This window comes from Alexandromys fortis, unplaced genomic scaffold (genome assembly GCF_014885135.2).
Source record: "Alexandromys fortis isolate MF-2015 unplaced genomic scaffold, M_Fortis_MF-2015_v1.1 scaffold_94, whole genome shotgun sequence".
In the NCBI taxonomy this organism is placed as follows: Eukaryota; Metazoa; Chordata; class Mammalia; order Rodentia; family Cricetidae; genus Alexandromys; species Alexandromys fortis.
In genome coordinates this window covers 5986804-6001322 of record NW_026067979.1, presented here as the reverse complement: position 1 = coordinate 6001322, position 14519 = coordinate 5986804, and the positions used below count along the sequence as shown (strand labels likewise).

Below are 14519 nucleotides of genomic sequence, written 5' to 3'. Positions count from 1 at the left end.
GGGCTTCAACTCCCGATGCTTTGTTGACCTCCCAAGTGCTGAGATCCCAGGTGTATGCCATCACACACAGGTTTAAGCAGTGTTGGGAATAGCACTCTGGCACCCGAGCTACACCCCGAGTTCAGGAAAGACCCTGAAACAGTCATTGGAGACACGAAGGAAGATAGGGGCGGATGGGCTTTCTCAGTAAAACAGGAAGTTCTCTGCCATTAGAGAATGCAGCAGAGGCTGGATAACAGCTTGGGAAGTCCCTTCTGGCTCTGAGAGCCTCAGAAAGAATATGGATTTCATGTCATCTTCTTTCTTTCTTTATTTTTTTAAAAAAATATTTATTATGTATAGTGTTCTGCCTGCATGTATGCCTGCAGGCCAGAAGAGGGCACCAGATCTCATTATGGATGGTTGTGAGCCACCATGAAGTTGCTGGGAATTGAACCCAGGACCTCTGAAAGGCAGCCAGTGCTCTTAACCACTGAGCCATCTCTCCAGCCCTTATTTCCTATTTCAACCCCCAGGCTTTCCCTTGTTTTTAGCTGTAGTGAGGAGCTTTGATTTCCTACCTATTCTCCCCAAGGGTACAGCTCAGAGGTGAGAAAAATTATGTTTTATGCAGGATCCATAACCCCTAAGTTAACAGCACTTGGGAGGCAGAGGCAGGCAGATCTCTGGGTTCAAGGCCAGCCTGGTAAATTCCAGGACAACCAGGGTTACGCAGAGAAATCTTGTCTCGGAAAAACTGAAAACAAACAAACAAACAAAAGCAACAGCAAAACAAAACCCAAAACCAAAAAAATTACTAAATTAAAAGTTAAGCTTCAAGCTGGGTAGTGAAAAAAAAAAACAAATAAGCTTATTGGTGGTGGTGCACACCTTTAATCCCAGCACTTGGGAAGCAGAGGCAGGTGGATCCCAGTGAGTTTGAGGACAGTCTGATCTACAAAGTGAATTCCAGGACGGACACAACTGTTACACAGAGAAACCCTATCTCGAAACAAACAGACAAACAAACAAACAAGCCAGACTTATAGACACAGGTCTAAATCACAGCACTTAGGAGGCAGAGGCAGGCAGATCTCAATGAATTTAAGGCCTGCCTGGGCTCTATAACAAGTTCCAGACCAGCAAAGGCTATAGAGTGAGGCTCTGTCTAAATAGAAACAAAACAAACAAAGAAAAAAAAACCCAAAAAGCAACCCCCCCCCAAAAAAAAAAACCCACTGCATGCCTTCTTCAGTGGTGTCTGTTTGAATCTGGGAGGTGAAACCACTTGGTCACTGATGTTTGAATCTGGGAAGTGAGAACACTTGCCTTCTTCACTGATGCTCGAATCTGGGAGGTGAGGCCATGTGCTCTTTCACTGCTGAAGTTCCTAATGGCTCTGCTTCACTGTCAGCTTGACTAGATTTAGAATCACTATGGAAACATCTCCCTGAGAGTGTCCGTGAAGATCTATGCGGTTGGAGGAGCCACTATGAATGTGGGTGGTATTATCCCACAATCGAGGGGCTGAGACTGAATGAAAAAGAGAAAACACCTGAGCACCGACCCCCCACACTTGCTGCTTCCTGACTGCGGACACAGTGTGACCAGCCTTGTGCTTCCTGCTCCCATGACTTCCTCTCTCTGATGGACTGGACCTTCAAATTGTGATTCAAGATAAACCCCTTTTTTCTTAAGTTGTTTAAATTACACACACACACACACATGCATGTGTGTGTGTGTGTTACTATAGTGCACATGTAGGTCAGAGGACAGCTTCTGGGAGTCCATTTCTTATTCCAGAGGTCAAAATCTGTGTATCACTGTACGCCTTTATCTGTTGAGCCCTCATACTGTCCTAACAAGTTGTTGTTTATAAGATTTTTCAAGACAGGGTTTCTCTGTGTAGCCCTGGCTGTCACTGGAACTCACTCTATAGTCCAGGCTGTCTGAAAACTCAGAGATCTGCTAGCTCTGCCTCCTGAGTCCTGGGATTAAAGGTGTGTGCTACCACTGCCCGGCCCAACACGTTGTTTTTTTGAGAGAAGTAATTCAAAATTCTTGTAATTATTTGCTTTGTGATCAAACGATCCTCTCAAAAATGTACTCCCATTAGCAGGTCAGCTGGAAGAGTAGAGGATGTATTACTGCTCAAAGACACCACCCTAGAGAGCTTCCCACAACACACTGAGGTTTTATAAAGTGCATGAGGCAGAAGACACACGGTGCAATGTCACTGGAGTGAAGCGATGCATCTGGGTGTGAGTGAGGTGGGTAAGTGTGTGAGCAGCCAGGTTGAATTAGTTTTTCCTCTCCCCGAGTCTCCCGCACAGACAAGTCAAGACAGAATCTCACTATGCAGCGCCCGAGGGAGCATCACTGGCAATGGCAGGGGTGGGGGAGCTGCCCCATTGTCCTGGAGAAGGAAGCAACAAACCCATTGTGCTGCTCGCCAAGGAAGACTGGTTGGGAACATGGAGGGAACAATGTGTAGCATAGTTCTCCCCAAACTTTGTGACAGCCTGGCATGGGGCTGACAGGAAACAGGAATGGATTGCATTAAGAGGCCCCGGTTTGTTGGCATGGGACCTTTTCCTGGTCTGGTGGGAACATTGGCTGTCATCCCTGTGGCCCCTCTGGGAGTCCTGAACTTGACCCACAACTCAGGCAGTAACTTGCCGAGATTGGCCTAGCTTGGTCCTTCATATCTTTCCACCACAGAGAATGGACTTAGAGAACCAGCCAGGGCTGACACTGCCCACCAAGACCTGGCATAACTGGGGGACTGTGTGTAAGTAGTGGGTGGTGAGAACACTGGAGAGGACAGAGGGGTTGAGCGTCAGACTTACTGCTATTGCCAGCATGGGGCAGGGGACTGATCATTTGAACCTGGGGACAAAACCCTGACTGTACACCAAAGAGTGCAAAAGAACACATCACAGGGGCGGGAGAGCTGTCTCAGTGGTTAGGAGCATTGGCTGTTCTTCCAGAGGTCTTGGGTTCAATTCCCAGCACCTATATGACAGCTCACAACTCTAGTCCTGGAGCATCTGATGCCTTTTTCTGGCCACGGGGGGACTCCGTGCATGTGGTGCACAGACATGCATTCAAGCGTGTGAACGTGCACACACACACAGCATAAATAAATATTAAGAACACCTCAGTTACACAGGTGAGTGTGCATGTGGCTAAGTGTGTACCGAAATGTTCAACTTGGATAACAATAGCGTTGTCCTGTCGGGTCAAGGCCATTCTTGCCACCAGGGTATCATGGTTACTCTTCTGACTCCACTTGGCTAGACTAAGTGATGCCTACAGAGCCAGTAACACACTATCTCTAGTGTGGCAATAGTGTATTATTTCTATCAGGAACCGAGTAAAGGAAGCCTAATTTTGCCAGAGCGGCTGGGCATCTTCTAATCCAATGAGATATAAATAAAATGGAAAGGAGAAAGGGTGAGTCCACCCCCACCCCTTCCTCAGCCGAGATCCATCTCCTGTCCTCCGACCCTGGAGCTCTCAGTCCTGTCCTGTGGCCTTGCGGAATGAAATCCAGCAGCTCACTGGGTCTCTAGCCTTTGACTATGACATCAGCAGCTCTCCTGGCCTTCAGCTTCCAAGTGTGTGGGGTGGTGGTCTGGTCTATGCCTGTGCGTGCACATGTATATAGGATGTCCAAAATCAGAGGGGTGGTCAAGGTTGCTTCCTTCTAGGCTAGAAGGAAGGTGGGCCGCATTCCTGCTTAGTATTGCTTACCAAGGGGTAAGCAATCTTTGGAGTTCCTCGACTTGGAGACGCCCCCCCCTCCCATTTCTGCCTCCATGTTCACAGGGCCTCACTTCCGTATCTTAAGCGATAGCTGTCTCACCGGATGCTTATGTGAGTCCATCCCAGTCCACCTGAAAAGCTCCGTTTCCAAATAAAGTCTCTGCCTTAGTTCTCTTTCTGGTTGCTGTGATGAAAAATTCTGCCAAAATCAGCTTTCTAGAAGGAATAAACTGCTGCCAGGGAAGTGGACTCTAGACTGGCCGCATTGCAGAGGGCTCTCTCAGACCTGTGCAGCTGCCTGCAAGGTGTTCCCAGGGTTGTAGCTTTTGGGAGTCATCATTTACCTTGCACTGAGCTTTTTCAGTGATGCAGCTGCTTTTACTCATCCCTGCTTCTGCAACCCCTCAGCCATACTCCTGTAAGTAATCCCCCAGCCGTACTCCTGTAAGCAACCCCTCAATTGTACTCCTGTAAGTAACCCCCAGCTCTACTCCTGTAATGCCGTACTTTTGTTAGTAGCCCAATAAAAATTCACTAGTCTAACAAGACAGACTTTGGTTACTTTGGTGTAATCATTACTTTGGTCAGTCATGGGTTCCCTTTCTGGGATGCGTGCGTGTATGCGTGTGTGTGTGTGTGTGTTACTTCTCTGCAGGAACAGTCTCTTCCACAACACCACTAGGTGGAAAGCTGCATCCTACACGATTCACTCAGACACCGTGGTGCTCACAGCTCTCACACTCCCTAGACCAGGCTCTCATTTCACATGCTGAGAACCAGCTTTGTAAGTTCTTCCCACGAGGCTATCATACCCAATTTTGTTGTTCTGTTATAATAATTTTAATATTTTAAAGATTTATTGGCTTTATGTGAATGAGTGTTTTGCCTGTATATATGTATGTGTGCAGTACCCACAGAGGGCAGAAGAGGCCATCAGACTCCCTGGAATTGGAGTTACAGGTGTTTGTGAGCCGTCATATGGAAACCAAACCCAGGTCCCCTGCAGAAGCATCAAGTTCTCTTAACTATGGAGCCGGAACTGGAACCGGAGCCGGAGCCGGAGGCGTCTCTCCAGACCCACGTTATTGTTACGTTTATCTTAGGATTACTTCCAGAGCAGTTGTCTTCTCTCAGCCACGATGTTCCCTGCCACCAGCACTTTCCTTGCGTCTTGGGAGCTGAGTGCAAATGCAGCCCCACGCTCTCCGAGGAGGGATCTGAACCAGGGAGCCTTGCTTTTCGCTTTCCCTCTGTTTGGTCGTCACCTTGCTCTGGGTGACTGGGATCTATGACACCCAATCTGTGACAAAGGCCCCATAGTTTCTGCTCAACTGGCAGAGTGTGAGCAGGGCACCGAGGGAGGGTGTGGAGGGACCTTTCTGCCCTGGGTCTGCTCTCCTGCATCGAGCTTGCTTGCTGAGGGCTTCAGGTAGGGTGGCTCCTTTCTTTGCTCAGACAAAAATGCCTGAGTATCTCTTGTGCATAGCACTGTGCAGGATACCATGATGGCAAGACAGGGAAGTCGCCAGTTTCTGTTACCTGGTATTTACCAAGTTCCCCTTTTGGAGAAGAATGAAAACTCCTTTCTTCTGGGTTTCTAAACAAGAGGGACACTATTGGCCCTTATGACTGAAGTCTTTGGGTAGATTTGCCTTTAGGTGTGTGTGGGCCCAGGGACATGTCTTGTTTTCTGAGAATGAATTCTGGGTAAAGAAAGAGGGAAGGGTTGGGGGAGAGCAATGTTGCTGGCAGAGACAGACAGGAGCAACCCCACTGCAGAGAAGCCAGCACTGTGTGACATTAGGAAGCATGGAAGATTCCAGAATGGGGTGCAGTTAACGCACTCATGCATTTGTCCATGCCTTTATTGGGGCTGAGATACTAACTCGGGTCTGGACCTCACGATGGACAGGTTAGGTGTTTCAAAGATAAAGACGAAGCACTTGGTTATAGGGATTCTGGCTGTGTCTTGGAGAAGCCAGGCCAGCACACACTGGTTACTAATCAAGCTTCCCTTGTCTCAGCGATACACAGCAACGCACAGCAGCTGAGCTCAGTTCCTACTGGGAAGTCTAAGAAACTTCTTGGAAACAATTTACAAGGACTTAGAACAGGGCAAGAAAGGCTTTAAAAAAAAAATCACTAATCTGCACCGTGTGTGTGCGCGTGCGCGTGTGCACGAGAGTGCTTTCAGTACTGGAGAGGATGAGGCCAAAGGATCATGAGTTCCAGGCCAGTCTGGAGACACTGCCAATAAACAACAAACAAACAATAAACAAAATACTGGCTGGGAATGCTGGCAGGGGGCTTGCCTAGTGCGTGAAAGGTCCTCCGTCCACCTTCATGTGGGTCCTGGGTCTTGAACTCAGGCTGTTGGACTCTTCTGGAGTTATAAGCAGCTGAGAGCCATCACACAAGGGTGCTGGAGACCAAACTCGGATCCTCTGCAAGAGCAGCAAGCACTTCTAACCCCTGGGCCGTCTCTCCACTCCACGTTTACACATTTTATAAAGTGCTATTCTATTAATAGATTAACACAAATTAAAAGGTAGAATTTAGGGTAGAAGTAAAAACAGAGACCCCTTATGTTTTCCCCAAACGTAGAATGACACCCACTTTGGAAAAACAGCTACCTTAGTTTTAGGCACGTATGGAACGTTTCTGTCTGAGGGGTTCTAAAGTGTCTCTGTGTGTGTGTGTGCTTGTGTGTGCTAACTCAGGCATGGAGGTGCTGTGGGGTTTGGGAGGCGCGAGGCATGGCGAGGATTGGCAGGGTCATAGACGGAGCAGTGTGGTCCTGAATGAGGAGGGTCATGACAATACAGTAGAGGGGCTGGGCCCTCCGAATCTTGGTATGGAGGGGCTGGTGGTTCTGGCAAGTTCTGTGCCCCAGCTTGGCTGCAGAGAAGTGAAATGCTAGTCACCTTCATAATAACTCCCCCTAGCCCCCAATCAGTATCCACTCCCTGTCTCTGTGGATAAGAAGCGTGACCATGGGGATGGATGGAGGTGGTGCCAAGGCAGGGCCAACAAGGTGATCATTCCACCTGCTTGCTGTAGGTCAGCGCCAGGTGCCAGAGGGTTATGCTAATAGACGGGGGCGGGGAGGTAGGGTTTCCAACTGAGAGCAACCTGACCGGTGAGACAGAGAAAATGAACATCCCACCTTGCCTGGCTTGCTCATAGACTGCTTGCCCTACCCTCTGCCATGCTGCAGGGCCTCCCCTCCCTGCAGACATCCCCACCCTGCCCGGTCTTTCCATCGGACACTCTCAGCCTGCCTTTAGGACTGCTACTGACTCCAAGTCTTCCTTCATAAACCACTCAGGACTGTAAAACAAATCCTATAATTAGAAAACAGGTTTGCTAAACCAAGTGAAAAATGTTACGTGGTCCTCCGTTCACTGGACCTGCAGCTGGTGTCCCATGACCCAGAGGAGCTGTGACCTTGGGCTTCCAAGAAGCCTTAATAAGGTAATGTTTATAAGGCTCTCGGGTTTATAACTCTGCTGGAGGAGAGCCCTGTGGATAGTGCACTTGCCATGATTCCAAGGCGGCCCCTTCCTGCTCTATGTTGATGGTGGAGCACATTGCCCCCTTAGGTGGTACGTGGAAAGTCCCAAGCTTGGCGTAAAGGAAGTGGGCTCTGGTTCTAATGGTGACTCTAAATTCTTTGTGACACTAAATCAGTCTTTGGTCTTCAGACTTCTGTTTGTCCATCCTTGGGGAAAAAAAAAGAGCCAATGGGCGTTGTTTTCAAAGTCTTTTCCAGCTCCAACAAAGGCTGGTTGATTTCGGTGCTTACCACAGTTTCATCTCAAGCAAGGATTCTTTCCCAAATTCCGTTTTCTGCTCTCGCCACCGAAGAACTTGGTAGTGAACTTGAGCTGCATGCCGCTGGCAGGGGGTTGGAAAGACACGCGGGCACACCTTTCTCTGCCTCGGTATTCAGTCCCCGATCTCCCTCCGGTGAGAGGAAATGAGAAACAAAACAAAGGAACAGGCACTGATAGGGAAAGCAACTGACGGGGTGAAGTGGGACAACACGGGGGAACGGGGAGAGCCAGGGTCGCTCTGTGGAGAAACGGTCACACCGTTACACTAGCGTAGCACCAGTCAGGAAGCTGACAGAAAACTCGAAGAACCAGGCTCTTGTATGGATAACTTAACCTCCATCCTACCAGCTCAACTCCCAGCAAAGGAGCGGGATGGGTACCTCTTCATCATCCTCATTTTAGAGATGAGAAACTAACAGAGACAAAAGAGAGGGCGGGAGGTGAACCTCAGTGGTTAGAGCATTTGCCTCTCATATGCTAGGGCCTGGGTATGATTCCCTTCACTGCACTGAAAAAGAGAAAGAGAGATAGATGAATTTTACCCCAATGAAGTGTGTGGTTGGAATAGATATTCCAAAATATCCTTGGTCTCTGCAGACGAGCCGTCTACAAATCTCGAAGCCTGCTGCGATGTTTATGGTCACAACCGTGAGGGGACGTTTTTATCTCTGCATCTCTGGATGGTTCTGATGGACGGGGCTCTGTGACCTGTACGGGTCATGGAGCATGGGTGATGAGGGTGCCTTGGCTGCACCAACCCTTTCAGATTTGGGGGCTGCTAGTTGCTGCAGCACAACCTCATTTATCCTGACTGACTGCTTAGCATGGACAGAGGTATCAGCTTTGTTCTATGTATTCTCAGTCAATGTATGGGCAGCAGAAAAAAGGTTCAGACACAGAAGACGAAAAGACCTTTGAAAAGAGTGTCAGAAAAATGTGCTTTGTTGGTCCTGTGGCGCTTGAGAACTGAAGGGGGGATCTGCAATGTCCTTAGGAAGACACTGATTCCAGAATGCCCAGCCAGACCTAGCTTGGGGGCCGAGATAACGGGGTGAAAGCAAGGGAATGCTAGAATGGAAGAGAAAGTCCTCCGAACATAGCCATGTGCAACAGGCAAGCCACGTGGTCACCCAGAGAGCTCACTGTGAAGACAGAGCTGGTCAGCCTGACCTCTGACTCAGTGTTCTGGTGCTCGGGCATGAAACCCTCTGACAGATAAATCCTCTGCCGTGAACAGAGTACAGGCAGCTGTGAACAGAGCTTGAAATCATTCGTCTGGCCTTTGACCCCTCAGTGGAGGCCATCTGATAATCGGTCACATGCCTCTGACCTTAGCCGGCCTGGTGCCCCTTACCTCTCTCTAAAGCAGGGCAAAGATTAGGGACGCTGTAGGCCCAGCGTTCATGCCAACCTCTGTCTCTCTTCCCCTCACTGTATGGCCATGGGCAGGTCGCATCTCTTACCTGGGACTCCTTCTTCTGTTAAATATTTATAGTGATTTCACTTCCTGTGCTGAAGTCACGGGAATGACTGCTTTTAAAGTGGAGGGGGCTGCATGCCCGTGAGGAGTATCACCTCCCACTCCTCAGGCAGTGGTCCTCTGCCTCTGTCTATGACCTGGGCAGGGGACATCTTGTGTGTCCCAGAGCCAGGGGCTGGAAAGCTCCTTCCAACAACAGAGCAATGGCAGACTTCTTTCCTGGAAGGCAGGCTCCAGAAATGACCATCATCACACAGGCTGGCCTTTCTTTCCTCCTGCTATCTAGAGAACTGGCCTCCCGTGGAAACTGGGTGAGACGTCACATTCTGGGGACAGTGCTTTTCTCCATATGTGAGCTGAGTCCAGGGTCCCAGGCTTCTCAGAAGACGAACCACCAGTTGCCAAGGAATGTGGGAGATGCAGAAGGCTGAGCAGAAGTGTTCAGCCAGAGCTCTTCCAAGACGCGTTGCTGCCCCTGAAGCAGGGGTATTGCCACATCTGCCAGTGTCCGCCGAAGCGCAAGTCTAGGAGTTAGTGGAAATGTCCATGCTGACCCCCAGGGCCTAGGACACATTGAGCACAATGCAGTTGCTTAATATACATTTGCTTAGTGAAGTGGGTAGACCACCCCTTGGGAACACTCCAAAGCTCTTCACTGCCCGCAGGCTGAAGCCTCAAAGGACATTGCTCACTAACTGGAGATTACATTTAACCATCACTGCTTCCTCCAGACTACACAGACCACACAGCCAGGGAGACTGGGTTGCGAGTCATAACACTAAACACCTATGAACTCTCTGGAGGTCAGAAGGCTGGGGCAGGAGCCTTGGCAATGGCTCCCAAGGGGTAAGAGACTGTGTTTAGAGTTGTCTCTTCTCCCGGCTGGTGGGTTGTGAGTTGCCCTTGGGGAGAATGGGAGCAAATCCGCATGGTCATCCCTGCCCCAGGCTCTCCAGAGCAGGAGAATGAAATACACCCACTGCCTGGAAACAGAGCTCCCTGATGACACTCCAGGACTGCAGCAAGGCACTGAGACACTACCCTCAAGGCCATACGCCCCCAGATCCCCACCACAGAGCCACCTCTAATAAAACAGCTCAGTACCAATCTCCCCAGCTAGGGCCTACTATTAAATCTGACCTGCTGAAGGCACCGCTCTCCACTCTAGACCACGTCACTCCAAGACTCCTTGTTGTAAGCCAGCAAGATGCTGGCTGCCCCATCTCGTCCCCTGTGCCTACACCCTGGCTTGTTCCCTTTCCCCGGGGTTGGATTGTGAGACTGTTCTTGTTTCTTTTTTTTTTTTTTTCTTTGCTGGGTAGTGGGATCTCCCACCCCAAAGAGACACAGACCCACCCAGGAATGGGGGAGGTTGAGTGGTGACTTAGGGCGTCAGAGTCCTGGAGGCTCTAGCAGATTATAAACATCCCCCGGGTCTGAGGTGCTGATGTGCGGGTGAGCCGGCAGCCCGGTGCCTGGACTATGCACGCAGGCTGTTTATATCCTGCTCCTTCCTGCCCAGGCCTGAGCGAGTGCAGGCAGCAGGGCCTTGTTTATTAGGTCCCAGGGCCTTAATAAACGATCAGGACTTTTCCATGCTGGGAGCTTCTAAAATTTGGGAAGGCGGATCCCCTACCTGTCTTACACAGTGTCCCCAGCCAGGCTTCTTGCCTCTGCTGAAACTCGTGGGGTGCCCATTCTTCCCTAGGGTTGTTACTTCTATTTTGAGGTCTCTCTGGGAACTACAATGTTTTAGGACTGAACTGACTAGAATTATGCCGTGCTACGTGATCTGACAGAGCTAAGAACAAAATGTGTGCAAGCAAGCAGTAGCTAGGCCGTTCATGTCACACTGGTGGGCATAGCACACAGATGACATCATTTTCATTATTCTCTCCCCTTTGATGGAGGCTGGGGGGCCAGCCCCAGGTGACCTCAATAGCCCAACTGCTGCGTGCCTTGGGCTGGGGTCCTTTACTTTGGTTCAAAGTCTAGGATTTAAATAATAGTCTTCATGAACATCAAAGAGCAAGAATAGACCCATGAAAATGCACAAGGAGGCTGGGTGGTGGTGGCGCACGCCTTTAATCCCAGCACTCGGGAGTCAGAGGCAGGCGGATCTCTGTGAGTTCGAGGCCAGCCTGGTCTACAAGAGCTAGTGCCAGGACAGGAACCAAAAAAAAAAAGAGAGAGAGAAATAAAGAAAGTGCACAAGGAACAAATTTACAACGAGAACAGCCCAAAGAGGCCAAACACGAAGTGCCTGTTACATCCAAGATGGAATGTGTATCCTGAGAGAGGCAGGGAGGTCACCAGCAAAGACCCTGCACAGGAAGGGCTGGCAAGGTGTCCCTGCCTGTGGGCAATGTCTTTGGGTGGCAAGCACTGGGACACAAAGCAGAACACACAGTCAATCTGCAGCCTAGAAGCAAGGCCTTGGTATTTTCAGTCCTGGACACTGGCCGACGGGCATCTCGGAGCTGGTCATCCGAGAACCGACTCCAGCTCATACTTGCTTGACATCCACCCTTTGGGGGGTGCAGACGCTAGTGACTGGCCTGGGCCCAGGGTCCTGCTGACGTGGCTGCCCCTCTACAGGCCTCATTCGCCCAGCCTTTCCCTTTTTTGAAAACTGGGAGCTGACTGGTTAGGGCTATTCCCACCAACAATGTTCCTGTCTCTGGAGCTTAAAATAGACCCTCTTGGCTGGGACTCTGGAGTGAGCAGTGAGGCAGGCATTTGTGCAAATAAGGGCTTGGGAGAAGGATTCCTACCCTGGAGGGAGGGGACGACGGCATGGCAGAGGAGGCAGGACCTCCTGGAAGGATGAGCTTTTGGGGGCTCTTGCCAGTAAAAGAGCCTGTAGCCTCTTCCTGCCTAACTAGACCCCCTTGATCGGGGTCTGGGGCCACATCCCCTAGCTTCCTTGCCTGGTTGAGATTCTGGAGTGGGCACATTGAAGAGAGAAACCTTTGCATTGTCTCACTGGCTCTCGCCTCATCCCCACCCAATAATGCCGTATTTCTACTTAGGAATGCTCCAAAGGCACCCTTGGAAGCCCAAGTTAAGGCTCATCTTAATAAGTGCAATCCCGATTTCTGCTATCACTAGTTGGACGCTCGCTTTTGCCAGGCACGGCACAAAGCACCGTAGGACACATTCTTCTTCCATCCTTACAGTAACCCATTGAAAACTCACAATTTTGAGACAGGGTCTCTGGTAGCTTAGGCTGGCCTCAGATTTATGATGTAGTTGAGGATGGCCTTAAAGTTCTAATCCTCCTGCCTCTGCCTTCTGAATGCTGGGATTACAGGCACGAGCCAACACACCTGGTTTGTGCCGTGCCAGAGATCGGACCCAGGACTTCGTGCCAACTGGGCAAGCATTCCAACAACCTGAGCTACATGTCCAGCCCCAAATTATCATCTCTATTGTACAGAGGAAACAAAGGGTCAGATAAACCAGCTCTTTCCCCAAAGTCACACAGCTATGACGAGGAAGACAGGGTCAAGATTAACATCCACCAACCTGTGGAGTCTTCACTACCCTGGAGGAGATCCCTGCTCCTCTGGGTCCCATAGCGCCCATCTTTCATCCTGAGTTCCAGCGTCGCCATCCTGTGTCACAACTGACTGGTTTGATTGAATGTATCACATTCTTAGCAGGTGCTTTCTATGTGCCAGAAACGTTCTAACTAGACCACCGCTGGGCTGGGGCGATTTCGCGTCTCCCAAGAACTCTTATGTACTTCCTCTCCTGAGCTCCTCACCTTGCCCCATCTGGGTTGCTCGAGAACGCTGGGTGAGGCTGAGGTGTTACAGATCCCCTTTGATGGGCAGTCCTCCCCTTCAGGGGCGGTGTCTTCTACCTGCCCTGCAGCAGGAGATGAAGTGGTAAAGCAAACTTGTTTTGTGTCTTCAGTGACTTTGGGCAAATAGTTAAGTAGCCGTCCTAAGCCTCAGTTTCCCCAAGTCTCGAGAGAGAGTAATTACTGCACTACAGGTGTGTTGGGATTGTCCCACGAACCAACATACGTGGAGGAGTTAGCGCCTGCCCGGCACCCAGTTACTGATTAATGCCCTCCTCCTACTCAAGTATGTATGTATGTATGTGCACATGTGTGCAGGTCCATGCGGAGGAGGCCAGACGACAAACTCAGAGGCCGTCCCTCAGGAGCCATTCATCTTGTGTTTTTGAGCCAGGCTCTCTCATTGGCTAAGGGCTTTCACAGTAGGCTAGGCTGGCTGACCAGCAAGCTCTAGGGATCTGCTGGTTTCTGCCTCCCCAACACTGGATTAGAGTGTGCAGTGAACACCAACACTCCTGGCTTCTCCACTTCGCTTCTGGGGATTGAACCAAGGCCCTGATGCCTACGTGGCAAGCATTTTATCAACTGAACTACTGCCCCGGGCTCGCAGTTACTGTTTGCTGAGACAATGGTACCGTGTTTCAGATAGTAAAGTCCTAGTACATAGTGGATGCTCAAAGAAAGGAAGCAGGTACTCTGGGGTCAGCAGATAGAAACTTTCTGTCACAGACGGGCAGTGGTAGTACTTGTCTTTAATCCCAGCACTCGGGGGGCAGAGGCAGGCTGATCTCTGTGAGTTTGAGGCCAGCCTGGCCTACAGAGCAAGTTCCAGGACAGCCACAGTTACACAGAGAAACCCTGTCTTTAACCCCATCCCCCACCCCCAAAAGAAAAAAGGAAAGAAACTCTCAGTCATTGTCCTCCACGGATTGGCTGGCCATGTCTGTTCTGATGCGGAAGACACCTCTAACACTGCTCCTCAACAGCACGGTTACTGGGAAGCCAGGGGCAGGCACAGGCCTTGCCCACAGCTTCAGCGTCTACTCCGCGAGGAAGGAAAGGCCTGGCTGTTCTTCAAGGCTGTCTGGCTTTCTCTTGGCGCCATCTAGTGGTGAGTGCAGTGAGGCTCCCGGCAGGTCTGTAGTAGAGGTGCCAGGGATCTCCGCATCTCTGCTGCTGCTGGCTGCCCATCCGTGCATCTTCACAGGTGCTTCCAATCCTTATTCATGAAGACCTAAGGACTCCATCCTCATACACAAGGCAGATGGAGACCTGAATTCCTGGTTTCTTCACTTTCCTTTCTGGCCTTGCACCAAACTCTGAGACTGGACTCCACAGGTCTACACTCTGGACATCACTACGGGACAATCAATGACTCTACCGTGGCTTTTCAAGGCCAAAGCTGTAGGAAGCGGCTTCTTTCTGGTTCAAGATAGCCCAGGAATGGGGAAACTGGTGACAGTTACTCTGCTGTCCCTGGGGCCCATTGTAAGCAATCTGAGTTCTCAGAAGCACTGACCTAGCTTCTCTGTCCACTACAGACTAGCAAGGAGGCTCAGCCTAGCCCAAGGCTGTTAGTATTAAGCACTGAGGGAGGACCAGTGGATCGAACCAGGGAGATAGTTCTGCTTCCAGATCCAGCATAAAT

At 50.3% G+C, this 14519-nt stretch overlaps 1 long non-coding RNA gene across 1 annotated transcript; it reads right to left on the bottom strand.

Annotated features, from left to right (window-relative positions):
* Positions 1-7078: 7078 nt before the first annotated feature.
* LOC126511067 (uncharacterized) lies at positions 7079-10318 on the bottom strand. The gene is made up of 4 exons (XR_007594598.1): positions 10204-10318; positions 9047-9626; positions 7553-8291; positions 7079-7468 (listed from the first exon to the last, which is right to left on the bottom strand). It is a non-coding gene; the product is annotated as an uncharacterized lncRNA (long non-coding RNA).
* Positions 10319-14519: the final 4201 nt, after the last annotated feature.